Here is a 27,910-nt window from a genome sequence, read left to right as displayed (position 1 = left end):
GGCATGCGCCCCTTAAACTAACATCTTGCTTTCTGGTGTTTTTTGTCCTGTTGTTTGTGTTGACATGAGATTCAATTGCCAAAAGCCAATGTGATGTTGTAGCTGTTAAGGGGTTAAGAGAAGGATCTCTTAATGGAAACTGACTGGATGACTTTGGGCCAGTTTTTTAATTTGTCTCTCCAACCTTCCTTTTTTTTTTTCCTTGCTTTTGTCAGGGAAAAAAATGGAAGAAAGTGATCCTGAACTCCTGGAGCAAAATGAAATTATCAGCCTCCCTTATTTGGTGGCTTCAGTACTGACACAAAAAATATCAACTGGAGAGCCTGAACCAGTCAGCCAGCCACACAATATCTTGGGCCAGTTCCAAACATGAGCTTGTTTTAGTGGCAAATTATAGCTATCTTGAGTCAGGTTCATTTACTAGTCTGGTTTCGTGACAGACAAAAAGTGTGTGTGCACACGTGGGCGTGCAAAATCTTTAGAACGAGAGCTGGGGAAAAATTAAAACTTAGGAAACCCAGCAATGTGCATTAATTGTTCTGGCTTTTGTGTCCTAATTTATAAAGCAGAATTACACTTCCTCTTATTTAATGCCAAGAAATACAGCACCATATTTATAATTAGGAATTATATCCACTTTTTCACTTAATCCTTTTACTCCTATTGTCACATTAATGACTATATAATATCAGGCAATGTTCTCTAGTCATTAGCTGCTAGAATAATAGTCTTGCAAATCAGCATTTACAAGCATGCTACAAATTTTGAGATGGCCCCATGGAAAAGGAAGGAGCCAGAATTAAATGTACAATTTCAAGAAACAATTTAATTTATTTATTTTTTACATGAGCTGTGGATGAAAATGTGTTTCCAGGAAAAATGTTGCTTCTGATTTCAGGCAAACAACTAGCTACCTGCTTTAAAGTACTTTGGGGATGCTGGTTCCCCCTTTATTTAAAACTTCATAGTGGTGTATGCTTCAAAACATTTCCTGTCGATATTGATTCCCAGGAACTTTATCAGGAGCAAAAGATAATAGTAACATAGAACTTTTTGGGCTTAGCAATAGCAATAACACTTAGACTTATATACCGCTTCATAGTGCTTTGCAGCCCTCTCTAAGCTGTTCAGAGTCAGCATATTGCCCCCAACAATCTGCGTCCTCATTTTACTGACGTTGGAAGAATGGACGGCTGAGTCAACCTTTAGCCCATCAGGATCAAATCCTGGCAGCCAGCAGAATTAGCCTGCAATACTACATTCTAACCACTGCACCACCACTACTCTTTAGTCTTGAAAACTTTTGAAGAGTATTACACAGAGAGGAATGATGAATAGCAAATAGAAAATGGATGATGAGTAGTAAATTGTGAATTGAGCGCAGTGGATTTCTAATAGGGCTACAGCTTTTTGTGGCCCAGATGCCAATCTGATTATTCTCTTTGGTCTCTCATCAATCAGAATAGAGATGGAAGGGACATTGGAGGTCTTCTAGTCCAACCCCCTGCTCAAGCAGGAGATCCTATACCATTACAGACAAGTGGCTGTCCAGTCTCTTCTTAAAAACCTCCAGTGTTGATGCACCAACAACTTCTGATGGCAAGCTGTTCCACTGATTAATTGTCCTCACTGTTAGGAAGATTCTCCTTAATACCAGGTTGCTTCTCTCTTTTTTAAAAAAAAACAATTTTATTTATAATACAATTAAAAGAAACATTGGATATAACGTGTCATTCCAGTATATACGTACATTCTTATCAAATTATTTCACATTTTACAATCGGTTCTTCATCTCTGAATATACATCTAAATTTTATATACAATACTTAATCTATTTCTCTATTTGCTAACCTAAAATTACATACCGTATATTTCTATCTTAACGCTAGCCTATAATCCCAACCGTCCTCCTCAAATCCCTCCAGCAGTAAAATTTATCCCAGGTTTCGAAATAAACTGATCTATATTTGTCTTTCAATACCATTGTGAGCATGTCCTTTCCGCACATGATAATATTTTATATAGTGTCTCTTCTTCTGTGGGAATTTCTTTGCTCTTCCATTTTTGCGCGAACGCTAGCCTAGCTGCAGTCAAGATATGTAACAGCAAATAGATTGTTCCCTTATTGTATTTCTCTGTAGTTATTCCCAACAGGAAAAGTTCAGGTTTTAACTCTAAGTCCAACATTAATATATCTTTCAGCCATCTTCGTATCCTGTTCCAATACTCACAAGCTTTTGAGCATTCCCACCACATATGATAATATAATCCTATTGCTGTTTTACATTTCGAGCATAAAGGTGTCATAAACTGTCAGGAAATTTCTACATAGTTCTAGGTTGCTTCTCTCTTTGATAGGTTTCCATCCATTGTTTCTTGTCTTGCCCTCTGGTGCTTTGGTAAATAGGTTGACCCCCTCCTCTTTGTGGCAACCTCTCAAATATTGGAATACTACTATCATGTCACCGCTAGTCCTTCTTTTCTCTTGACTAGCCAAACCCAAATCCTGAAACCTACCATTAATCATTGCTATTTAGGATCATTTTCATTGCTATTTAGGATCATTTACTTTGTTTAGAAAGTCTTATTAGCAGCTTTGTGTATATTATGTTGTGTTGAGACGAACATTTACTTGCCCTAGCTTTCTACGTTTTTTAAATATTTAGTTTCTAATTGGATTGCAAAAATTAATGAAAAATAGACTATGTAGCATGACAAAATTATTTCCAAATATGTTGGGAGAACAGTATGCTGAAACTTTTTCATCTGCACAGCCGATTTTTCCTCCCTTTTATTATTGATCTTTTTTGTTTTTACTGATTGATGTTTCTCTAGGTTTAACTTACTCATGGAGTTTGAAACAGAAAAATAGAGTATAAATATCAAATTATGAAAGGAACTTTATGCTGTGAAGGATGGAGGTCTAGGACTACATCACCACTTGGAATCTAAGTGTTACAGTCCATAAATTCATACAATTCTATGATAGCAATATTCCAGTATTTGAGAAGCTGCCACAAAGAGGAGGGGATCAATTTATTTTCCAAAGCACCAGAGGGCAGAACAAGAAACAATGGATGGAAACCAATCAAAGAGACAAGCAACCTGGAATTAAGGAGAAACTTCCTAACAGCAAGGACAATTAACCAGTGGAACGACTTGCATTCAGAAGTTATGGGTGCTTCATTACTGGGGTTTTTTAAGAAGAGACTGGACAGTCACTTGTCTAAAATGGTATAGGGTCTTCTGCTTGAGAGGGGGCTGGACTAGAAGACCTCCAATGTCCTTTCCAACTCTATTCTGATTGATTAATTGTGGGAATGGTTTGGATACAAACATAAATCTCCAAAGCACCTGAAGGCAGGACAAGAAGCAACGGATGGAAACTAACCAAAGAGAGAAGCAACCTAGAACTAAGGAGAAATTTCCTGACAGTTAGAACAATTAATCAGTGAAACAATTTGCCTTCAGAAGCTGTGAATGCTCTAACACTGGAAGTTTTTTAAGAAGAGACTAGACAGCCATTTGTCTGAAATGGTATACGATTTCCTGCCTGAGCAGGGGGTTGGACTAGATGACCTCCAAGGTCCCTTCCAACTTTATTATTATTATTATTATTATTATTATTATTATTATTATTATTATTATTATTATTATCTTCAGTGTGGATTTTATTTAAATCATGAATAAGTTCCTTTATCTGGCATTTACAGATTGTTTATATCTTATATAAATGTCAAGATATGAAAAATTAATAACTGTGATGCTCTTTATATATGTTTTGATACTTAATTACTATTTTTAAAAAATCTAACAAGCTGGAAACAAAAACAAAGGCAGTCCATTGCAAACATTATTGAGAAATGTACCAAGGGATTTTTTTTTCCCCATCTCCCTTTCCTCCTGCTCTTGACACGGGAGTAGATCAGGGCCATTAAATGCACTATGGACATTTTTACAGCAAAGCTATTTTCCTCCTATATCATTAGAAGCACCAAAGGTCACTTGCATTAATAGGAGCTCTTATTATAGTTCTGAACAATGAATCTTCTCCTCTATTGGGTTCAAGAGAGTCATGCTTGCAAAGGCTAATCAACAAATCTGTGCTTTCTCACATGATGGATAAACAGAGCTCAGAAAGGGAAGTTCAGCAGAGAAAAGAATTCAAAGCGAGTCTATTTCTTTGCCTGGCCTTGCACAAGGGATTTTCAGAAAGAGACAGAGTTGTTTTGTTCTGTTCCCTTCTAATGTAGTCTTTCAAATGATCAACACCCCTAGAAAAGCCACACTCAAGAGCTTTGGTAGTTTGAAAGCATTAGTGCTTCTACGTTGATATCGGCAATTTTAAAGGTGCAGTCTGACTTTGTGTAGAAAAGATCTTGGATCCAGTACTTTTTGCCCACACATTTTATTGTTGTTTCGGAATACGCAAACCGATGTACTAACTGGCTGAAAACAGAGCTACGGAAATGTGAAAGTAAAACAAAGAAGAACAGAAATGGGTCTCATTTGGTTGGATGACAGAGTAAGCTCCACGACAGAGCAATGACTTCAAGTCAAACCTCAGTCTACAGATCAGCATTCCCATTAAAGAAAAATAAAGAAAGAAAGAAAATGAAAACTACTAACATTTCCTAAAAAGATCACTCACTTACATGAGATCTTGTAAAATATTTGGTGAGTTTTGTGATCTTCTGAGTTTATAATGGGCAAAGTTTTAAATAAATTTCTTTCTGTTCCATGGGTCTCTGAAAGCGTGAATAAACATGTATCATATATTGTACACATATACCTCATACATACATACATACATACATACATACATACACACACACACACACACAGAGAGAGAGAGAGAGAGAGAGAGAGAGAGAGAGAGAGAGAGAGAGAGAGAGAGAGAGAGAGAGAGAGAGAGAGAGAGAGAGAGATGATTACATCTACATCTAGGAAAAATAGATCTAAGTCAAGATTGATTCTAGAATTTCTCAATTGTATATAACCATATTTACTTCCCCTGGAGAATAAAAGAAGTAGTAGTAAACAGAAGAACATCAATAAGATTTTAGAAAAGTAAAGGGAAAATCTCCTGTTTGAAATTAAATTTATTTCCTCCAGTATCACCTCCTTTCATACACATATATAAATATGTGCATTATATAATGACACAGAAGGCAGCCATGACTACAAGTCCCTATCTGTTAGTGTGGTTACCTAACAGGACCTAAAAACCATCGCTTTTCTGTAATGGCCCTTGCTTGTTTATAATGGTATTTGAGAATGACTTTGAGAGATGCTGCCTAGAGCAAGAGTCCCCAACCCCCGGTCCGTGGACCGGTACCGGGCCATGGCATGCCAGCAACTGGTCTGTACAAACAAGCAAAGCCCCATCCACTGGATGCAGGCAGCACACAAAACCACACCCCCTCCAGTCCACAGAAAAACCTCTCACCACGTAACCAGTCCCTGGTGCCCAAAAGGTTGGGGACCTCTGGCCTAGAGAATGATCAGCATGGTTAGTAAAGAATATAGCCCTCAGCTGCATAGTGGATGGAACAAAAGGTTCAGGAAGGACTCTCCCTAAGTTATCAGCCTGTAAAAGTGACAATGTGAGAATTGTACTTTTAGACTTGCAAAATTACCAGGTAGACCAGACGGCAAACACAACCAGATAAACTAATTCTACTTTATTGTAAGGCTACATTAAAAGAATCTTGGAAGCCTAAAAATACAATTCTCCCACCATCATCTTTATAGCCCTATTACTTGGGGGGGGGGGTTATGTATTCGGTTCTCAGGCATTAGACAAAGACACATGGTGAACAAGCAAACTTCTTTATTGATCTTCTCCTTACAACCAGCAACAGCCAAAAGGCACGCAGGCCTTTTATAGAGTCCTGAATCCGGACAGTGTCAACCAATAGGAAGCTGGCTGTTTTCACGCCTTGCGCATGTGTACAAGGCTGGCGACAGCCAGTCTGGTCCCAGGCAGCTTTTGGTCTGCCCGGGACCATTTGCAACATTTCTGAGCCTGCTCACTACTTCAGCAGGCTCAGGACACAACAGGGGGGGGCCTTCCTAAGTCTCTTGCTCCACACACTATCCAGCTGCAGGCTATTCTTTCTTTTATCTGACCATTCCCTAGGCAGCATCTCTTCACCTGATCTCTCCTAAGGTCCCCCCACTGAGATCTGACAAGCCCCTGCTCTCCATGCCTTCTGGAAGACCTTCAAAGTTGGTTCTTCCCTCAAACATTAGGATAAGGTGAGACTAGATCCTAGTGATTGTGTTTGTAACTGTTAATGGGTTAGGGAGCAAGGATTAGTTGGTGGGTGTTTGGGGTATTGCTTTTATGGTTTCCTTTCATTTTGTTATAGTTTGTGAATACCTAGAGTTGTGACACACACAACTCTAGGCATCATACAAGCCTTTTAAATAAAGAAAACAAAGGTGTTTGGACAGGATCACTTTTCACTTTAAAGAATATCTTTAAGAAGAGGGTGAGACAGAAATTATAGCTTTCATTTCATCTGGCATTTAATTTTCTTTCCTTTCAGTTTTGGAAAATTTGTTTTTCATCTCATCTCCTTCCCTCTTCTTGGTTTGAATGGAACAAAATTAAGTATTACAACTACAGACACAATTTATGAAAATTAGATAGTATGTAGTATTTATATTATGCATCTTCTAAAATAGGGAAGGAAAATTTCTGGTCCTCTGAAAACTATTGGACTATAATCTCTGTAATCCAGATATGCCAGTTGTTATTTTTTTCTGAAAAGTTATCCCTATGAAAATCATACAGGCATCCTGAATAAAACTAATAGAGCACAGACCTGAAAAGTAGAGAAATAGGTTTGTGTAAATAGGTACTGTATATGTAAGCGTACATAAAACCCACAAGCTGTATTATATTTGTCCACTGAAATTGCAGATCATTACGGTGTTAAATAAACATGCCAGTAATTACTAAGATGAATTTAAGAATCTGTGTGCATTTTAAATAATAAGTGAGGCTGGTTATTGAGATTTCAATACATTTACAGTGGGGGAATATTAAATTCCTAATGTGAAATATACCTTTAAACTTCCACACATCTCCCGGAAAACAAAGAAATATTTTATTTAGTGATCAGCAGACCAATCCCAAAATGAGCAACAGGAAGTTAGCAATCTTTTCCTGAGGTAAGGGCTTTTTCTATATAATGCTCTAAAATGACAAAGCGAGATCTGTTAATCTCATAAACCAATGCATACAAGATAATCCCCTAAGAAGGTTGTCCCTCTGGCAGGCATATTATTAGAAAAAGCTGATTTGTTTCAGCCTTTGAGGTTTAATGGAGAACATGTTTCTGTACACCTAGGCTTAATTAGGTTAAGTATTATGTTTATTATAACATGATGCTCCAGGTGAATTTCCTTTCCTATCAATCTTTTACTTCCCTACAGAAGCGAAACTGGATTTAGATTCTATTATCACACGTTTGCAATTGTCTTTTAGAACAAGTTACTTTTATTTTATGGTAATTTTTTCCTGCATAAAAAGAAAGAATGGGGTATGTACATCATATTAATCTTGCTTGGTTTAAATTGGCTATCTTCAGCCATTCAATTCTGTGATGATTTCAGCGGTGCTAAGATTTTTTCCCCCTCATTTTCGGCTCCAAGAAGCTTAGCAATTCATAGCCCAGTTTACACTGAAAAATATGACATTTGAGTCAAAGCAAATACTCCTTAACATCTGCTTAACAAAGATACTCTACCTTTGTTTGGGAAGGATTGTATCCTCATGCTTACGGAAGCTGCACACACTCAGTTATTCCAAAGGGAAATAAATCCATTCATTCTCTTTCTTGTTGTTTCTGAAAAAGTCACCCCAACAGATTTTCCCTGCAATAAGACCAGCTTTGTCATAATTGTTTTTGCCTTCTATTTTTATTTTATTTTTCATATGAGTTTAATGCATTTTATCATGACATTCTATTTTTTTTAACCCGGTAACTATTTTTCAACCATTTTATCTTAAGAATTATGTGTGAACTGCGATAAGACAAAAGAAACTATTTTTTAAAGAGAAAATAATCCTGTCTGCATTCATCCTCAGTACACTTTTGAACTGCTTATGTTCTTTGTTCATGAAAGTTGAAGTAAGCTGAGATGCTTTGACAACATTTTGAAAAAGATTCGGTTTTGAGTGCAGACTAGAACATCCTCCCATTGGAGAATTCTTCTGATGCTGTGACATCCTATAATGGTATGTGGAAATGGCCTTGGGAGACAGATGGAAAAGCTGCAGGCAGGGCAATGAACAGATAAGAGGCAGCTTAGCCCACAGCAGGAATGTAGGTGTGGCAAATGTTTCATAAGGGATCCTCCCAAGTTTCTTGTGCTGTATAGGCGATGGGAGAAATTTTGGTTGATGTAACTTTACAACAAAGTTGAATTAATTGATCTAGACCTGCTTTCTATCTGGACTACTTTCAAGGTTGAAACCTCCCAACTGACCAATCACCTTTTGGGGCAGTCATTCTGCATACCTAAAAACATATGCATACACATATGTATAAAGCATATATGCAAAGCTAAAGCATTCACACACACACACAGGCACAACACTCAGTTTTAAAATAAAAATTCCTTTCCTGCATTTTCAAAGTGTTTATTCAAGAATTTGGCATAGAGGTTCAAACATTTGCTTCCAATGCAGAATGTCCCCAGTTGGAAACCAAGTAGAATTTTTAGTTACTATTTTCCTTTCCCTGAGCTCCCTAATGTCCTCTGTGCTTTTTTTCCCTTTCTTTCTTTCTTTCTTTCTTTCTTTCTTTCTTTCTTTCTTTCTTTCTTTCTTTCTTTCTTTCTTTCTTTCTTATTTATTTATATTTTTATTTTTATTTTTTTGGGGTGTACCATTTTATTATTGGTGCAGTTGCTTGAAGGAAAGGTCAGAGAAAGAAAATTTGTGATTTAAACATCACCAAATAGATTCCTGCTGAATTTCAAATCAAGGACCTTCCACGTGTGAAAAACATTCTAGCTGCTGTTCCTTTAGGATAACCTTGTAATCAAGGGAGCCAAAGGCGATCTTGAAAACATGTTTTTCAAGTGAGCAGAATGGCCATTCCTTACACTGAAGTCACACCTCAGCTTTTCAGGCTAGCCTGTAAGGAAGTGAATTCACCAGCTGAAATGGACAAGAGGCACCAGGAAACAGAAGGGCAAAACACTACAGGTGGTCCTTAACTTAGTGACCATTCTAAGTTATAATAGGCTCCCAAAAAACTACTTGAGCCATGGTGGCGCAGTGGTTAGAATGCAGTACGACAGGCTAATTCTGCTGACTGCCGACAGCCAACAGTTTGGCAGTTTGATTCCCACCGGCTCAAGGTTGACTCAGCCTTCCATCCTTCCGAAGTCGGTAAAATGAGGGCCCAGATTGTTGGGGGGGGGCAATATGCTGACTCTGTAAACTGCTTAGAGAGGCTCGTAAAGCACCGTGAAGCTTAAGTCTATAAGTCTAAGTGCTATTGCTACTTACTACCAGGATTCAAAATTCTGATAGCCAACAACCCATAGTCACTTGAGTGCATTTTGGGTGTTTGGCAAATGGCCTACGTTTCCGGAAGTTTGTAGCATCCTGCAATCACATAACCACATTTATAGTGTTTTCTGCCAGAAACCGGCATTTACTTCCGGTTTCTGGTAAAAAAAACACATATTGCATATAATGGGATCACTTAATGACTGCCGCGTTTGCTTTAAAACCAACTTGACTATCACATTCGCTTAGCAACTGTTCCAAAATTGGGTGTGGTCACATAATGGCCTGCTTAATGACTGATATGACTTAGAACCATAATTCCAGACTCCGTTATGGTCCTAAATCGAGGATTACCTGTACTTTAAAATCACACCAGGAAAAATTGGTTGGAGGTCCTATTTGTGTTGGGAGGGAGCTGAATTAAGATGCTATATTCTTCCTACTCTCAAACAAAAAAAAAGGATTCTGGATCTGTTTCTGTAACAGGGCGACCAGGCCATCAATGAACCTAATCAAGAGGAATTTGACACATTATGTATTGCCCAAAACTCTTAATAGAACCATACCCATAAATATGGGATAGAACAGGGGTCCCCAACCCCTGGGCCATGGCCCATTCAGAACCGGGCCACGCAAGCAGCAGGTGAGAGCATGTGTGCATAGCTCCACTTGTATGAGCGGCAGATGTGCATGACAATGTGCAAAGCTCCATTTCTGTGAGCAGAGGGCACATTATCTGCTGCTTGCACAAATGGAGCTGCGCATGTGAGCATGCATGCCTGTTGCTCATACAAAACCATTCCTTCTCCACCATCCTCCGCTGGTTGGTCAAGCCAAAAAGATTGAGGACCACTGGGCTAGAATAGCATGTCCTACTTCGTTTCTGGCTGCATCTTCCTCGACTTTGTGTGGTTTCCAGGCCTATCTAGATCTAAGAAGCTGTTGACATAAGAAAGGCATTGATAACCTCCCAGATCAAATCGATACAGCCATTTTCCCCGATGTGGTTTCTTCTGGAGGAGAGATGGAGTCTTTCCCCAAATTGTACTCTGTTCAGTTCGCATTGAATAATTCTACTCCCATTCTGCTTCCCAGAGTTACTTCTATGTGTGCTGGCAAAGTGATATGGGAAGACAAGACAGGTAATTACTCTTTCAGCTTTCTGTGTGTATAAATCTTTGAGTCAGACTTTGACTGTTGGTGACTTTCTGGACAGGTTCCTGTGATTTTCTTGGTCACAACCTCAGAAGTGATTGCAGGACTGGCAGAAAGGGACTGGTCCAAGGTCACCCAGCCAGCTTTGTGCCTAAGGCAGGACTAAAACTCACGAACTCCCATTTGGTGTCTTAACCACTCCACAAAATTGGCCCTCCATTAATGAAGACATACAGTAATTATGAAAAATATGAAAGATGATACTGATGTTAAAGAAATTATATATATATATAATTGTAGACAAAAGTCCAGCAACTAAACAAGCCCTATTGTCTATCTATATCAGCAAAGGTCACTTTTAACAGGCAATATCACTGGGCTAAAAATAGATTATTTCAACAATGGCTATAAATAGTTATTGTTATAAAAGAACTGCACATTTGTCTTAGGTCACATGCTGACCAAAAAGATCTCTCAATGGGAAATAATGTGAAAAAAATGTTTCCTTCAGTCACTTAACTATTAAAGTCAGTTCTTAAGGAGTCAGGATATCCAAGGCACATCTTTCATTTTGACTACAGTTCTCACGGGAACCTGCTCAGTCTGGTTCTACCAGTATTTGTTTAGCAAAAACATGTATCATTCTTATGGATTAACTGTCCAACCTAAACGTTGACTTGATTGTTGCTAATCATCTGTCACCAATGCTTCAAAGACAGGAGGTTGTGAAATTACTTTACTAAACTCTTATTATTATTAATATTAATATTAATAATAATAATAATAATAATAATAATAATAATAATAATAAAGTTGGAAGGATAAAGATGGAATTAGTTTCCATCCGTTGCTTCTTGTCCTGCCTTCAGGCGCTTTGGTGAATAGCTTGACTCCCTCTTCTTTGTGGCAGCCCCTGAGATATTGGAACACTGCTATCATGTCACCCTTTGTCCTCTTCGTTAAACTAGACATACCCAATTCCAGCAGCCGTTCCTTATATGCTTTGGCCTCCAGTCCCCTAATCATCTTTGTTGCTCTTCTCTGTACTCTTTCTAGAGTCTCAACATCTTTTTTACATCGTGGTCACCAAAACTGGACGCAGTATTCCAAGTGTGGCCTTACCAAGGCATTGTAAAGTGGTATTAATACTTCACGTGATCTTGATTCTGTCCCTCTGTTAATGCAGCCCAGCACTGTGTTGGCCTTTTTGGCAGCTGCAGCACACTGCTGGTTCATATTTAAGTGATTGTCCACTACGACTCCAAGGTCCCTCTCACAGTTTCTACTATTGAGCAAGGTACCCCCTATACTATACCTGTACATTTGGTTTTTCTTGCCTAAATGTAGAACCTTACTTTTTTCACCATTGAATTTCATTTTGTTAGATAGCGCCCAGTGTTCAAGTCTGTCCAGATCCTCCTGTATCCTAAGCCTGTCTTCTGGAGTGTTGGCTATTCCTGCCAGTTTGGTGTTGTCTGCAAATTTGATGATTTCCCTATCTATCCCCTCGTCCAGATCGTTGATGAAGATGTTGAAGAGCACTGGGCCCAGAACAGAGCCCTGGGGCATCCCATTACACCCTTCCTTCCATGTAGATGCGGTTTCATTGAGGACCACACGCTGAGTACGGCCGGTCAGCCAGTTTAATTTACTAAACTTTCCTTCTCTGTCTCTAACTGCAAAGCTTGTATGGCAGGCTAGAAAGTGTACACAGAATATGATTTCTGCTAACACAAATGCTTGTGATGAGCTGAACTAATGTTAATTGGGCTTTTTTTAATTTCCTTTTGCCAAATTCCTTAGGGAATATGTGTCATAATTGTGTGGTAAGTCATCCCTGCCTGGTTTGCACCTTGTACATTACTATTATATAATATGATTTAACTCGTTTGGATTTAACTTGATGTACGAATTCAAGTCTTGTACTTTGTAAATCATATTTTATGGTTCAGCATGATATGAGAAGCAGGTAAATATAGCTTTTCAACAGAGCGCAAGTATTAACTAATCATGGCATAGCACAATATGCAAACACAACCACGGTGAGTTTCTCCATGCCATTTCAATAACAGCTAAGGAGGGCAACTACCGGTATGAAAATGCCAGATGTTAGTGTGATAAATGCTTCCTAACATGAACAATACAGAGGTATCATTTTCAGAAATATCAACATACTCAGAGAAAGTTTGAGTTGTATTCCTGGGTGTTTCTTTAATGGGAATATATTTGGGGGTTAAGAATTCTGTACAAGGGGAGACAAATAGAAATAGAAATAGAAATAGAGTAGAGTAGAGTAGAGTAGAGTAGAGTAGAGTAGAGTAGAGTAGAGTAGAGTAGAGTAGAGTAGAGTAGAACAGAATAGAATGAATTGGAAGGGACCTTGGAGGTCTTCTAGTCCAGCCCCCCGCTTAAGCAGGAGAACCTACACCACCTCAGACAGGTGATTGTCCAGTCTCTTCTTAAAGATCTCCAGTGATGGGGCGCCCACGATTTCTGGGGGTAAGCTGTTCCACTGGTTTATTGTCCTCACTGTCAGGAAGTTTCTCCTTAGATCCAGGTTGCTTCTCTCCTTGATTAGTTTCCAACCATTGTTTCTTGTCCTTCCCTCTGGTGCTCTATCAAGATATTAACATATGAACAGCCATTATTTCTTCCTCAGTGCCTCAGGAAGCAGGCAAAAGCTCTATTCATCCAATAAGAGTACTGTGAGCCTCTCCAAGTCAATTTAGAGTTGGTCAATATCTAAATCAAATAAATACATTTATTTTTTAAAAAAATTGCATATGTGATAAGCACAACAGCCAAGAAAGGGGCAGTGGGTTCTATATGTAGTTATGACCTCCAGTTATGACCATCATGGAGTCTACCCTTCACCACCAACTTGTGGCAGTCATAAAGCAGGTTGGTCACATGACCAACATGATTTTACAATCTTTTTTGTGGCAGTCATTAAGCAAATGTGGTGATCATGTGACTGCAGGATACTGCTAACAAGACCTCTGTGGGAAAGAAATGGTAAAATAACAATGGCAGCTGTGTACAAAGAAAATCTATATAAAAAGTTTTATAGATGGCATTTACCACCTGCAAGATTAGCAAAAATGTTTAAAAACAGGTCTAGCAATTATTGGAAATGTAGGCAAAAGCCAGGCACGTACTACCACCTTTGGTGGACATGCCATAAAGCAAAAAAATTCTGGTCAAAAATACATATGTAGTTAGAGAGAATGTTAAGAAAACATGTAGATTTTAAGCTGGAATTATTTCTTCTAGGTATAACCTCAGAAAATTATGATAAAGAATATGTATATTTAATGTTACATGTATTAACAGCAGCGAGAATTACATTTGCACAGCACTGGAAAAATGAAGAAATACCAGCTGAAGAAGAGATAATTAAGAAAATTTTGGACTGCGTGGAAATGAATAGGCTTCATTGAAAATGAAAGGGAAAGAAGATTCAGAATACTTTCAAACATGGGATGTATTTTACCACTGGCTAGAAAAAAGGGGTAGAGAGTAGGAATTTAAGATGCTGTCATGTGTCTGATTAACGAAACACTTCAAAGAACTTTCAGGCATTTTTTTAACCTAAAAATCTTTTATCAGTATTATAGAGTGTCAGCACAGCATGGTGGATGCTAAGATCTGAATTTCCCTTCCTTTGCACATAACATTCCAGGCATTTCCCCTCCCCTATTTTGGGCTCATGATTCACATCTTCCAATTAACTTGGAGGGCAAAGATTCACTTCTGTTTCTTTTTCCCGGGCTTTCCTTATTTTCTCCTCCCCTTTCCCTGTCACCTGATTTAACTCTAAAAATACCAGACAGTTCTGCATATATTGTCAAAGCAAGAATACACAATATTAGCAGCGTTGACAGATGCATTATCAAGTTAAATATGTGGACCCAGACAACACGTTACTTACTAAGCACTAAAAAATTGTAATTATAAAAAATTAATAAAAGACAAACTTTCAAAAAATAGCTCTGGTTGTGCAGTGGTTAGAATGCAGACTAATTTTGCTGACTTCTGACTGCCAGCATTTCAGCAGTTCGATTCTCACTGGCTCAAGGTTGATTCAACCTTCCATCCTTCCGAGGTGGGTAAAATGAGAACCCAGATTGTTGGGGGGCCAATAGGCTGACTCTGTAAACAGCTTAGAGAGGGTGGTAAAGCACTGTGAAGCAGTATATAAGTCTAAATATATAAGTCTAAACAGCCATAAATGTGGCCTGGGTACCAAGCACCTAAAGTAAGTCACATGATCATGGGGTGGAATGACCATTGGAACTTTGAATCTGGTTCATAAGTACTCTCCAGGTAGGTCCATCAGAACATTAAGCAGTCATTAAGCAACCAGTCATTACTCAAGGACTACTTTTATGTAACCAGATGCTCAAAATGATGCTGGTATTATCCCCTCTTTTTTTTCCTCATTATGACTCATATTCTTTCTACAATGAATGGGGTTGGTTTAGTATTCGTAGGGCCCTCCCTCTTTCCCTCCCTGCTTAAACTTTGGATTAATCTTGCCAATTAGACAAGTAAATAGGAATTGCTGTGTACAATAAACCTAAGAAGCTATTAGGGAAATGAAAAACTCAATGAATGGCTGAGTATGCATGCAGGTGACATTATCACTACATTTCATAGCCCCCTAACCACCCACCCATCAAATTGAAATTTTTATCTAAAGTGTTCCCAACTTATTATAAGACTTCTGGAAATTGTACATAACATCTATTGTGTACATTGCATACTATGAATATAAAGTCTCTTGGCTATTGTATCTTATAAATATTGTACACATTGCATATTATGAAGACGCAAGAAGTAAAAAGCCAATAGTCTAGTCTCCTGGCCATAATAAGGGTATAATATTACAGAAAATAATATTACTGAAACATTACATGTTATATATATATATATATATATAAAATGTGAAATAAATAAAGGTGATCACCAGGATAAAATCATAAACAAAAATGTTTAATCTACAAAACCAAGATGTAGTCGGTCACACTACCGACATCATCAGGATATAAAATGCTGGATCTGGGAGGCATTTTTATGTGGCTGGCTGCCTCTGCGCTCTGACCCTGGATCGGGTCATTGGTCTGCTCATTAGCATCGTCTGTGTAGTTCTTAAAGTGGCCATTTCTAAAGTTGTCCTCCCCTCTCCAATTGCTGTTGTTTTCTTTGTGCGGGTGCGGGTGCCTGGAGATCCGCTGTTCATCCAGTCCCAGTCATCTGTCCCCACCCCCTCATTTGTCTTAGCTTGCCTCTGTATTGCTGCGCTGTCTCGCGTGCGTGCAGAGGCAGGCAGCCACATAAAAACAGACTCCCGGATCCAGCATTTTATACCCTGACGATGTCGATAGTGTGACCGACGAAAGCTTGGTTTTGTAGATTAAACATTTTTGTTTATGATTTTATCCTGGTGATCACCTTTATTTATTTCACATTATGTGTATACCCGGGATTCGTGTTTTTAATGTTATTAAGGACACATATATATATGCTATTTTGGGGGGGATTGCTAACAAAGAGTTCAAGGGAGACTGGGATAGCTATTTCGAGCTATCAAAATAGCTATCCCAGTCTCCCTTTAACTCTTTGTTAGCAATCCAAAAAATTTAGCACAGAAATGATGTCACAGTAGCAATATATATTTCCTAACTAAGTTCTTTCTCTTGTAATTATCAGACAAAATGGAATTAAAATTCACATTACCTTGATATGTTTATGACTAATTGTTTTTTCCCCTCTTTTTGTCATCTCAAGATGTAGATATGATGATTCCCTCCTTGGCTATGGCTTTAGTAGACTATAGAGATTATCTTCATACTGATATAATCATTTTCTTGAACATTGGATTGCCTTTTTAATTTAGCAGGCTGGCTGGGGAATTCTGGGAGTTAAAGTCCACACAACTTAAAGCTGCCAAGTTTGGAAAAACATTGGTTTAATTGTTCTACAATAGCCCTGATGCTTTTGATGCTCTGTTAATTTAAGCTTTTGCAAGCAACACTCCTATCCATCTGCCACAAGTCATTTATCTAGACTAATCCCATTGCCACTTTTCCCATTTGGTTTTTGCTTAAGTTCCTGATCAACATTTTTAAAAAAAAAAAAAAAAAAATCAACACAGGTTAATAAAACTGAGTCACTTAATCATTTGGCTGGTGAAAAGCAGGCCTATAGCAAATTCTCTTCCCATAGATTGGATGAAGAAGGTGTAAAGTGTTGGATTCTAATAGTCACTGGAATTATTTTCAAATGACAGCATTAAATTTCTGCATAGATTGTCATGTAAAAGCAAATTCTGCATGGTGCGTCAGAACCCAACATGAAGTCTCAGCATCCTTCCAATAAATATTCCTTCAAAGCAGATCATGAAAGTGTGGTGGTACATGAATATGAAAAGTGGAACTGACATAGGGAAAAATTAATAATGGACACAAGAACAGAATGCAGGATTGCTATCTTACACCTCAAGTCTTCTTCTCCATCTAGGCACTCTCCAAATATTTTATCTAGAATCCCCAGCCATACTACTGTACAGGTATGTGGCTGTTCCAAAATATGGAATCATAGATTATAGAGCTAGAAGGGACTACAAGTCCAGTGCTTCTCAAACTTGGCAACTTTAAGATGTGTGGACTTCAACTCCCNAGTCCAACCCTCTGGAATCTGCAGAAGAAACAAACTTTCTAGGAGAGATGGGTGATCAGCCACTTCAGGAAAAATTCCAGAGATGGAGAGCCATATCTAGAGCAGGGGTCCCCAACCCCCGGTCCGTGGACCGGTACCGGGCCGCGTCATGCCAGCAACTGGTCCGCACAAACAAAGCCCCATCCGCGGGATGTAGGCAGCACACAAAACCATGCACCCTCCGGTCCGCAGAAAAACCTCTCTCCACGGAACCGGTCCCTGGTGCCCAAAAGGTTGGGAACCTCTGATCTAGAGGACACTGGCATCCTAACTTAGGATTAGAAACTAGCTCCAATGCCCATTCAACTCCAAAAATGACCTGTTGATCATAGAATAATTCCCTTTCAGTCACAAATGTCTTGCCCATTTTTCAGGATTATTGAGAGGATGAAATGAAAAGAGGAACTTGAATGCCACTCTGAACTTGTTGGGAAAATGTCAGAAAAACCAGGTAACACAACTAGAGTAATACAAATCAAATTGAATCAAGACTGTCCTGAAAAAAGAAAATGCAGGGCTAGTATATGAAATAAGGTGGTTGTGAATCTTATCAGAATGCTATTTTTTTTTTAGATTCTGTGTTCCATAAAATGTCTCCATAATTAGAGATGCTTTAGAAGTTCATCTTTAACATAAGGAAGACAATGTGAATAGAGACAAAAGGGAACAGAGTTTAGGGATTCGAAACAACATCCCCTCCGAAGAGGCCACACCATTTAACAGATGCTGCATGAACAAAATCTGCTCAAAAAAGACTTTTTTCCTCTTGTGAAATATGTGTCTGAAAGAAACCATATGCCTTTGGAAGCTGTATACAAAAAGGGGCAATTAGGTTTTGTGGTGGCAATGGAGGTAGAAACAGCTGATGTCAGGAAGATTTACAGAGATTTTAAAAAGGATATATAGTACAGTAGATGAAAAAATATGTGAAATGAATAAAGTCAGCAATTTTTGACAAAAGGGGGTTTCTCAGGAAATCACAAAAGAAAGACATTTGGGGAACATTGTGTACAAGTGCAGCAATTCCCTTCTGATGTGTTTTTTCTGAGATAAAATGTGGAAGTATGGGAAACTGAGGGAGGCTGCAAACTCCTAGAAAGATTTTCATAGAATTTTTTGGCCATCTCATAACTAAGTGCAAAAACATCACATATATCACACAGACCCAAGAACTTCAATAACATTGTCTTCTTTGAATAAAAACTAAAAAACAACTTTTTAACAATTTTGATGACAAGAGGAGGAGGAGGAGGAGGAGGAGGAGGAGGAGGAGGAGGAGGAGGAGGAGGAGAGCAATGTTCCATATCTTTGCATCATAGACTATCAAGCCCAAAAAATGGATTTAAAGGTAAGTAATAGTATCTTGCTGGAATATTATGAATTCTTATCATTGGAAATCTTTAAAGTCAGTCACAACAATTCTGTGACTAGGAACACACAGTGACTTCAATGATAACTTAGTTTAATTGTAGTTTATTGAATAAATGATAAAGCTTTGATTCATGCCTTGGTAAGGCCACACTTGGAATACTGCATCCAGTTTTGGTCACCACGATGTAAAAAAGATGTTGAGAGTCTAGAAAGAGTACAGAGAAGAGCAACAAAGATGATTAGGGGACTGTAGGCTAAAGCATATAAGGAACGGCTGCTGGAATTGGGTATGTCTAGTTTAACAAAGAGAAGGACGAGGGGGGACATGATAGCAGTATTCCAATATCTCATGGGCTGCCACAAAGAAGAGGGGGGTCAACCGATTTTCCAAAGCGCCTGAAGGCAGGACAAGAAGCAACGGATGGAAGCTAACCAAAGAGAGAAGCAACCTAGAACTAAGGAGAAACTTCCTGACAGTTAGAACAATTAACCAGTGGAACAACCTGCCTCCAGAAGCGGTGAATGCACCAAACATTGGAAGTTTTTAAGAAGAAACTGGACAGCCATTTGTCCGAAATGGTATAGGGTTTCCTGCCTGAGCAGGGGGTTGGACTAGATGACCTCCAAGGTCCCTTCTAACTTTATTTTTATTATTATTATTATTATTATTATTATTATTATTATTATTATTATTATTATTATTATTATTATTATTATTATTATTATTATTATTATTATTATTATTATTATTATTATTATTATTTACAAATGCCAATTACTCCATTCAACAAGAGGAGCAGTGGCTCAGTGGCTTAATGATGCTGGAGATGATCTCAGCTCCAGCAGTTTGAGCCCAAGCACTGTGTGGCAGGGTGAGCTCCTGTCACTTGTCTTAGCTTCTGTCCACCTAACAATTTGAAAGCGTGTTCTATGAAAGTAGATAGATAGATATCACTTCGGTGGGGAGACAAGTTAGTGCTCTGTGCAGGCAGTCAGATTCCTGATGGCTCTGAACCTTCCTAGTTGGGGTGCCCGTTTGTAAGGCAGCTCCAGGAAGGGAGGAGGCCTTGGGTGATGCTGCAGAAAGACCCGTTCGTCTTTCTCTCTGGTGAGAAGCCAGCTCTCTCTCCTGTGGCCCACCTTGGAAAGTGCACAAGCGTGTCCTATAACAGGGCTGTGTATTGGATTGTGATCTCCTGGCTTCTGTAACCACACCATATGCTAATAATAATCTCTTTGGTCCTGGTTATGCATTTGCATGGCACACCTTAAGAAGAAGCGTGCAAGGATGTCCTATAACAGGACTGGTACCTTAGCAAGCCAAACTACATTGTGGTCTCCTGGCTATTGTAACAACAATACGCACTGATAATAATAATAATAATTCCATTCAACATGTTACAGCAAAATCAAACACTTTTCTTTATGCTTTAGTATGATGTATAAATCCCAGTTTGGGTCAACCTCTAGGCCAGGGCTTTTCAACCAGTGGTACGGGTACCACCTGTGGTACATTGGCACCTGGCAGGTGGTACACAACCATCCTAGAAAAGTGGTAGCGGGGGAGGGGAATGAGCTGAACTGGTGGCAGCACCACACAAGCCTGAGCGAGAGATGGCTGGAGCTGCAGGGCTGTCAGGGCTCAGTGGAAGCACCAGGATCAGTGCCAGGCTCCATCTGGGCCCAGAAGAAGCGCCGATCAGCTGGAATGTTGCAGCATCTCCAGGGTCTTGTGATTTACATTCAGATGCTTGGCAACTGATTCATATTTATGACGGTCACAGTGTCCCAGGGTCATGTGAAGTGACCAAAACCTGCTGCAACCACCCAGCAGATGGGGGAATAAAAACCAAACACCCCCAATCCACCCCTGCTGCCAATCCTCAACAGAAATGCTCACAACAATGAAAACCTCGGACAGGAGGAAGAGCGCCGCCGGGAGGACAAGCAGGTGTCTTGCTCGGCTGTGGCTTGGGGGTCACTTTTTTCAGTGCCATTGTAACTTCGAACAGCCACTAAGCGAACTGTTGTAAGTCGAGAACTACTGTACTTTATCACTTTTTTCCTTTTGTTTTAATTTGGTCATCAAGTTTTTGACACCTTGCTAGGTGACTGTTGGTACTCGGATATTGCCATATCCTAAAAGTGGTGCAATGGGTGAAAAGGTTGAAAAGCCCTGCTCTAGGCTGAAAGACTTTAACTAACTGCTGACTTTTGCTTGTCCAGATGGTAGGCAGGATATTAGCAATATAGCCGGCATTTTCAAAATTAAAAATGGCTCCCAAGAATAACTACTGGATGTCTTCTTCTATAAACTACAGAACCAGGATTGAGTTTCAAATGCAGCCTAAATAATTTTCTGTCAAAAGTCTGTCATTCACTACTCTTAATCCTACAATTTATAAAAAAAAACAACAAATTATACTTTCCTTGGATTCCTTGAAGAGAAGTAGCTCCCGTCCACCCCCGGTGGATTCATCACTATACATTGTGTTACTGCTTCATTAAAATGATGGCACTAATACATGCTGTTTTCTCTCTTTTAATTGCTTGTGGCTCCTGGAACACGTTTTGCTGTTATTCTGTGCAAGGCGGCACCCTCATTCTCACTCTTAACTGACAGTTCTGTTCAGCTGTCATCTGCGGTAATGGCCTGTTTGGTTACAGAGGTTTGCCTGCTGAATAATTTACCAAGCTGAGCTGCTTTCCAAAGCTTGGTCCATGTCTTCAATAAAAGGCAAGTATCACACCATGCAGAGATCTTTAACTGATTGACAGTTTTTCCTGTTTGATTTTGCTTGCCTTGAATTCTGGCCCAGACTCATGTTTGCTTTGGATTTTGTTGTTGTTATTGTTTGCATTTATGAGGAATTTCCGTATAATAAAAGATAAATCATGAAAAAGAAAAGAAAGTGCAAAAAAGGAAAAAAGTAAACTCACTAACGTGTCTGTTGGAAAGAAACTTGGAAGTCATTTATCTACTTAACTTTGTCCCAGACTCATGCTGAGTAATAGAATAACAGATTTGGAAGGGACTTGGAGGTCTTCTAGTCCACCCCACTGGACAAGCAAGAGACCCTATGACATTTCAGACAAATGATTGTCCAATCTCTTTTTAAAAACCTCCAGTGTTGGAGCACCCACAACTTCTGAAGGCAAGTCATTCCATGATTAACTGTCAGGAAGTTTCTCCTTAGTTCTAGGTTGCTTCTCTCCTTGATTAGTTTCCACCCATTGCTTCTTGTCCTGCCTTCAGGTGCTTTGGAGAATAGCTTGACTCCCTCTTCTTTATGGCAACCCCTGAGATATTGGAACACTGATATCATGTCACCCCTCGTCCTTCTCTTCATTAAACTAGACATTAAACTCTCGTGGAGAGAGTCTGAAAATGTCAGGTTGAATAAGGCAATGGGCAGAATGGAAGGACAAAACCCATCCCCCAACTCAGCATCTTCACTGCAGCTCCACCTGTATGTTGATCTTGGATCTAACTTTACGGCTAACTTTAAATCTTTTTATGTTTATAGTCTTATAAGCATATTTATAACAATATTCATTAGCATTTTCAACTTTTTTAAACAGAATCTACATTTTGAGATCCAATTACAATAATTTTAAAAAAATGGATCCAAACTATAAATCAGAATTTAAAAGTTGCTGAAGCCAAGCCAATCTAGGAAATTTCCAGGACATTGCCTCTCAGCAGTCCTTATTAAAAACAGAGATGGTATTTAAGGGAAGACAGGAAAGATGAATGCTGCAGCAGATTTCACAATTTTACAATACACTAAAGGGTAAATAATGCAAGGCTGTCCCATTTTCCCTAGCATAATTTAACTAATTACACAGCCTCCCCTGTATCATAACCAATCTTATGTAAACATAATGATCTTTGCTGAGAATTCCCTCAGTTTAGTTAACCAATTGCTTTTCTAATTCTTGAGTTGTCATTAAAACCTCTCTCATTTAAATACCAGCAGCTGTGTACCATACTATCGTTGTCAAAATGTAACCCTTGATACTTTGGTAAAAGAGAAGGGGGAAAAAATGATATTCCTCATGCGGTTTTTAATTACATGGCTTGAAAAGGAAATAATGATTGCTAATGATGGAATTAAGAACCCCTGAATCTAATTAGATCTAGCATAGTGATACATTTCTTCTGTTGTACTGTAAAATTTATCCAAATGCTTCCCCTTAGATTGTGTTTTTAAAAAGATACTAATTGCAGCATTAATTATAATTTGAATATGTCTGCATATGTTTAGTCATATATGCAGTAACTCCACATACACACTGAGCTATGCTCTTGAACAGTGTCAGATTGAACTTCATCTCTTTCTGAAATTGAAGGAAAGAAATGTGTATATTTCAGTTCACCAGAACTTTTCAAGATGTCACTTCCCAAACTCCAGCCTCAACCAAGGCCCAATTATACCTGATATCTACATTTTCCCTAGTTTTGCAATGGTGGATAGAATTTAAGAAAAAAAAAACACAAAATCATAAATTAGAGACAAGGTGGCACCAAAGTGCATTGTTAGAAAGAAAAAAAATGCATATGTTAAGAAAACTGTGTTACAATGTGTGTAATAGAAGAAACCCCTATGATTTTTAAGATCAAACTGGTGCAGAATTAGGATCAGAATAAATAAACAAATGAATCAGAATACATTTAGGTTTAAATGAACTTCAGAAATGAGACAATCCCATGATCTTTTTATCAATCCTTAACTATTTCACATGGTTTTATTATGCATGATTTTTGCTTTTGCTTTTTGTACCACGTGTTTTGTTTAAATTAAAAAACAGCATAAAAATGAGGAGGTGATAAGCCGCCTGGGAAAGCCAAGGGAAATCATCAAAACAATTAAAAAACGAAAATTAGAATATTTCGGACATGTGATGCGATACCCAGAAAAATACAGCATACTCCATTTAATCCTCCAGAGAAAGATTGAAGGCAAACGAGGTCCAGGCAGAAGAAGAACATCGTGACTTCAAAATCTAAGGGATTGGTTTGGACAAAACTCAGCAGCACTTTTTCATGCGGCTGCTGATAAAAACAGGATTGCCAACATGATCGCCAATGTCCGATAACGGATATGACAGAAGAAGAAGAAGAAGAAGAAGAAGAAGAAGAAGAAGAAGAAGAAGAAGAAGAAGAAGAAGAAGAAGAAGAAGAAGAAGAAGAAGAAGAAGAAGAAGAAGAAGAAGAAGAAGAAGAAGAAGAAGAAGAAGAAGAAGAAGAAGAAGAAGAAGAAGAAGAAGAAGAAGAAGAAGAAGAAGAAGAAGAAGAAGAATCAAGTAGTTAGATAATAGAAATTTTAGGGGAACATGAAATTAGGGTGGTAATCCATCCTCTAAAACTTCTTTAACTTTTAATTTTCAGTTTTGAGCATGTTAATCCACAACCCCAGTTCTTCTGAACTTTACAACTTGACTCTGTTCAGATGTTTGGGACTATGACTATCAAAACTTCTATGAACTCATCAGTAAAATCCACCACTGTAAGTACGAGAAACGTTTTTGATGGTGGTCTCCTCATGATATAACTCTTTTCTTTCAAGTTGTCTTTAGGAGTCTTTTTGTTGTTTATCAAAACTATTTTAAGCTGCTCCTCTTCCTCAGAAATACCTCAGTGGTACAGAAGAGGCATAAAAAATAAATAAATGCACCACTAGTCAAGGATATCAACATTTGTTTTTCTGGTGTCTGCTTTTCTTCATTTTACTGCTGGCTTTAAATTGCACTGTTGAATGGAAAATACTGTATCTCTCCTATCACAGACATGTCCTTGTGGTCATCAGAAGTCAAGTTCAGCTCAAGGCAACTTTTATCTTTGTATAACCCTTGCAAATGTATAAATAGGACAGAACAAAACATAATTGTTTCAACGAAAGATTATAACAAGGAAGAAGGAAAGAGAAGGCACACAGGTTAAAAAACAAAGTAGATAATTACATACAGTAAAATGGTATCTGTGATAACCATAGTTTAGTTATCTGAAAATTAAAAAAAATTGCCCAGACTAGTAAATGTGAGTCGTAAACTTGCATTGATTATTTAGTCCCCGCTTTTTGCACTCACCACCTGAATATTCTGGCTTTTGTGCTACATAAATACTTTATTTCAAGAAATAAATTCTGAAGGGCAAGTGATTGATAGCAACCAAACTCAGTTTTACTGTCAGTTTCAGAAAACTACTGCCAAACAGTTTTTAAAAAGTAATTTCATTATCATTTGTTTTAATTTTCAGGGGTTTTTTTACAGTTCAGAAAACATCACTGAAATTATGAAATATTTCCTAGGAAGATAGGAATAATTTTCTATAGTATAAGATTGATTAGAATTCAATAAATTAGATTCAATTAGGTGAAACATATTAGACAGTCAGCATTCTGTAAGAAAGATGGGTTCACTCTGTTCTAGGAAATGGAGATTATCCTTTAATAGTTCTTAACATGAGAAATAATTTGTTCACTTTTTTTTCAGTTATTTCAGTTTTCTACCATCATTTGTTCACACTTCAACATCTCTGTTTGCTCCTTTTATTTTGATGATGATGAAGATAACCAATCATTTACCTTCTTGATCCCAATAAGACAATTGAGAACCCACTAGATCAGAGGTCCCCAACCTATGGGTCGCAGCCCACTACTGGGCTGTGGCCTCTTGGCCGCCGGGCCATGTGAGTAGCTGGGAAGTGCATACCCATGTGCGCATGCTCATCCCCCTTGTGCCACTGTTGCCATTAGTGTTGTGAGGGCAGCGGCAGTGCCGCGAGTATTGCAAGGACAGTGGCATCACCGCAAGCGGCAGGTGGACCGCGGCGTGATCCTCGCATGGGGCGGCGGTGCAATCCTCATGCGAGGGGCAGCATTCCTGCAGGCCATGGCATGAGCTTCATGTGCGGGGGAGCATGAGCCTCGCACCGGGGGCAGCATCGCTGCAGGCCATGGCGCAAGCATCACACTGGTGGTAGCATTACCGCAATCCTGGAGGAGGCAGCACCACAAGCCTCACATAGGCACCGCCATCACTAGAGCCTTGCGCACATGCTCGCAGCCCCATTTGCATGGTGCACATGCTCACAGCCTGTTTGTATATGTGTGGGCACGTGTGGCCACATTCACATTTGCACATGCGTGCATAAGGTGCCTGCCCTTCCCTCTCCCACTGGGCTGCCAAAACAAAAAGGTTGGACACCCCTACACTAAATCAGTGCTTCTCAACCGTGGCAATTTTAAGATGTCTGGACTTCAACTTTAACAGATTCTCTTTAGCAAGATTTATTGAGCTGAAAGATGTAAAATTTCAGCAACTAGGTTTATTCTCAATGTACAGCCAATATACAGTAGTCCTAGATATATTAGGTGAATTCTTTCTGATTTTCTTTAAAACACCATACTTAGGTTCTGGCAAGTTGCAGGTGTTTTCTCTAATAATGGGAATGTTTACAGGTGGTTGTTTACATAAAAGTCTCTTAAATCTTTTAAGTTGGGTGATCAACTCTTCCAACAACTCTAACCCAAACCGGTCCTATACACGTTTACTTGAAAAGAAGTCCCTTTGAATTCACCTGGCTGTACAGAAGGGAGTAAAGGATTGCAGGCTAAATTATGCTAGACAAAAAGATTCCCAGTCCAATGAATAGGACCATAAATATAATCCACTGACTGGAGAATTCAGTGCAATAACAAATAAGATATAGTACAGCTATTTTACATTTCTGCAAATATTTATTTTATTAAGTTTTTATACCGCCCCTCTCTCCTGTGAGCTTTCCAGTCCATAAGCTCTGACTCTGGCCAACTTACAGGTTATAAAACAAGTAGAAAGATAATTAAAATATTAAAACATTAAAACTACACAGATTAAGATTTTTAAAACTATACTGAACCTAGAATTAAGAGACAGACTGGACGGGGATGAAGTCTTCTTAACTTGTCAACCCTCACCAGCGGTAAGCGCTGGCCTCGGAGCCCCAGTCCAACTAGCATATTTAATTAATTTTAGGGCAAAAGAAAAGAATCAGAAATGAGGAAGGAGGAGAGGGTTATTTTAGAAGCCCCCTGCAGTTTCATGAATGAGAAAGAGCAAATAAATAAATAAATGAGCTCACTTATACTCATGCCAATAACAGTCAATAGAACTTTTATTGATTCATCAAAATGCAAATGGGACAATATAATCTTTACCTGTGAATGAGTTGGGAATTAGTTAATTCGGCTTTCTCATTTGTAAGCTAATTAATACATAGCTCTTAAGAAACCCAATGTGTTAGATTCAGCATAATCTTGAATGGATCAAGCTAATTTGAAGGGATTTTCTTAACATCCAAACAGATGAGGGATTCATTTAAATGATTTTGGAAATGTATAGGGATAAACATACAGAGGAAATGTATCTCCAATACCTGATATATTTTTTTCCCAACTCCTATGTATACTGCATCCAGTTTTGGTCACCACGATGTAAAAAAGATGCTGAGACTCTAGAAAGAGTACAGAGAAGAGCAACAAAGATGATTAGGGGACTGGAGGCTAAAACATATAAGGAACGGTTGCTGGAATTGGGTATGTCTAGTTTCATGAAGAGAAGGACGAGGGGGGGCATGATAGCAGTGTTCCAATATCTCAGGGGCTGCCACAAAGAAGAGGGAGTCAAGCTATTCTCCAAGGCGCCTGAAGGCAGGATGAGAAGCAATGGGTGGAAACTTATCAAAGAGAGAAGCAACCTAGAAATAAGGAGAAACTTCCTGACAGTTAGAACAATTAACCAGTGGAACAACCTGCCTCCAGAAGCGGTGAATGCTCCAATACTGAAAGTTTTTAAGAAGAGACTGGACAGCCGTTTGTCTGAAATGGTGTAGGGTTCCTGCCTGGGCAGGGGGTTGGACTCGATGACCTCCAAGGTCCCTTCCAACTTTATTATTATTATTATTATTATTATTATTATTATTATTATTATTATTATTATTATTATTATTATTATTATTATTATTATTATTATTATTATTATAAGGTAATCCCCAGATACAGGAAAAAAAAACAAGCTTTATGCCAGGGAATTATTTTACTAGAGTTCACCAGCCACAGTGCTTCAGGGAGGATATACGGCAGGGGT

Source organism: Protobothrops mucrosquamatus, unplaced genomic scaffold (genome assembly GCF_001527695.2).
Source record: "Protobothrops mucrosquamatus isolate PMUCROS unplaced genomic scaffold, P.Mucros_1.0 scaffold1863, whole genome shotgun sequence".
NCBI classification, from domain to species: Eukaryota; Metazoa; Chordata; class Lepidosauria; order Squamata; family Viperidae; genus Protobothrops; species Protobothrops mucrosquamatus.
This window is presented reverse-complemented; position numbering follows the sequence as displayed.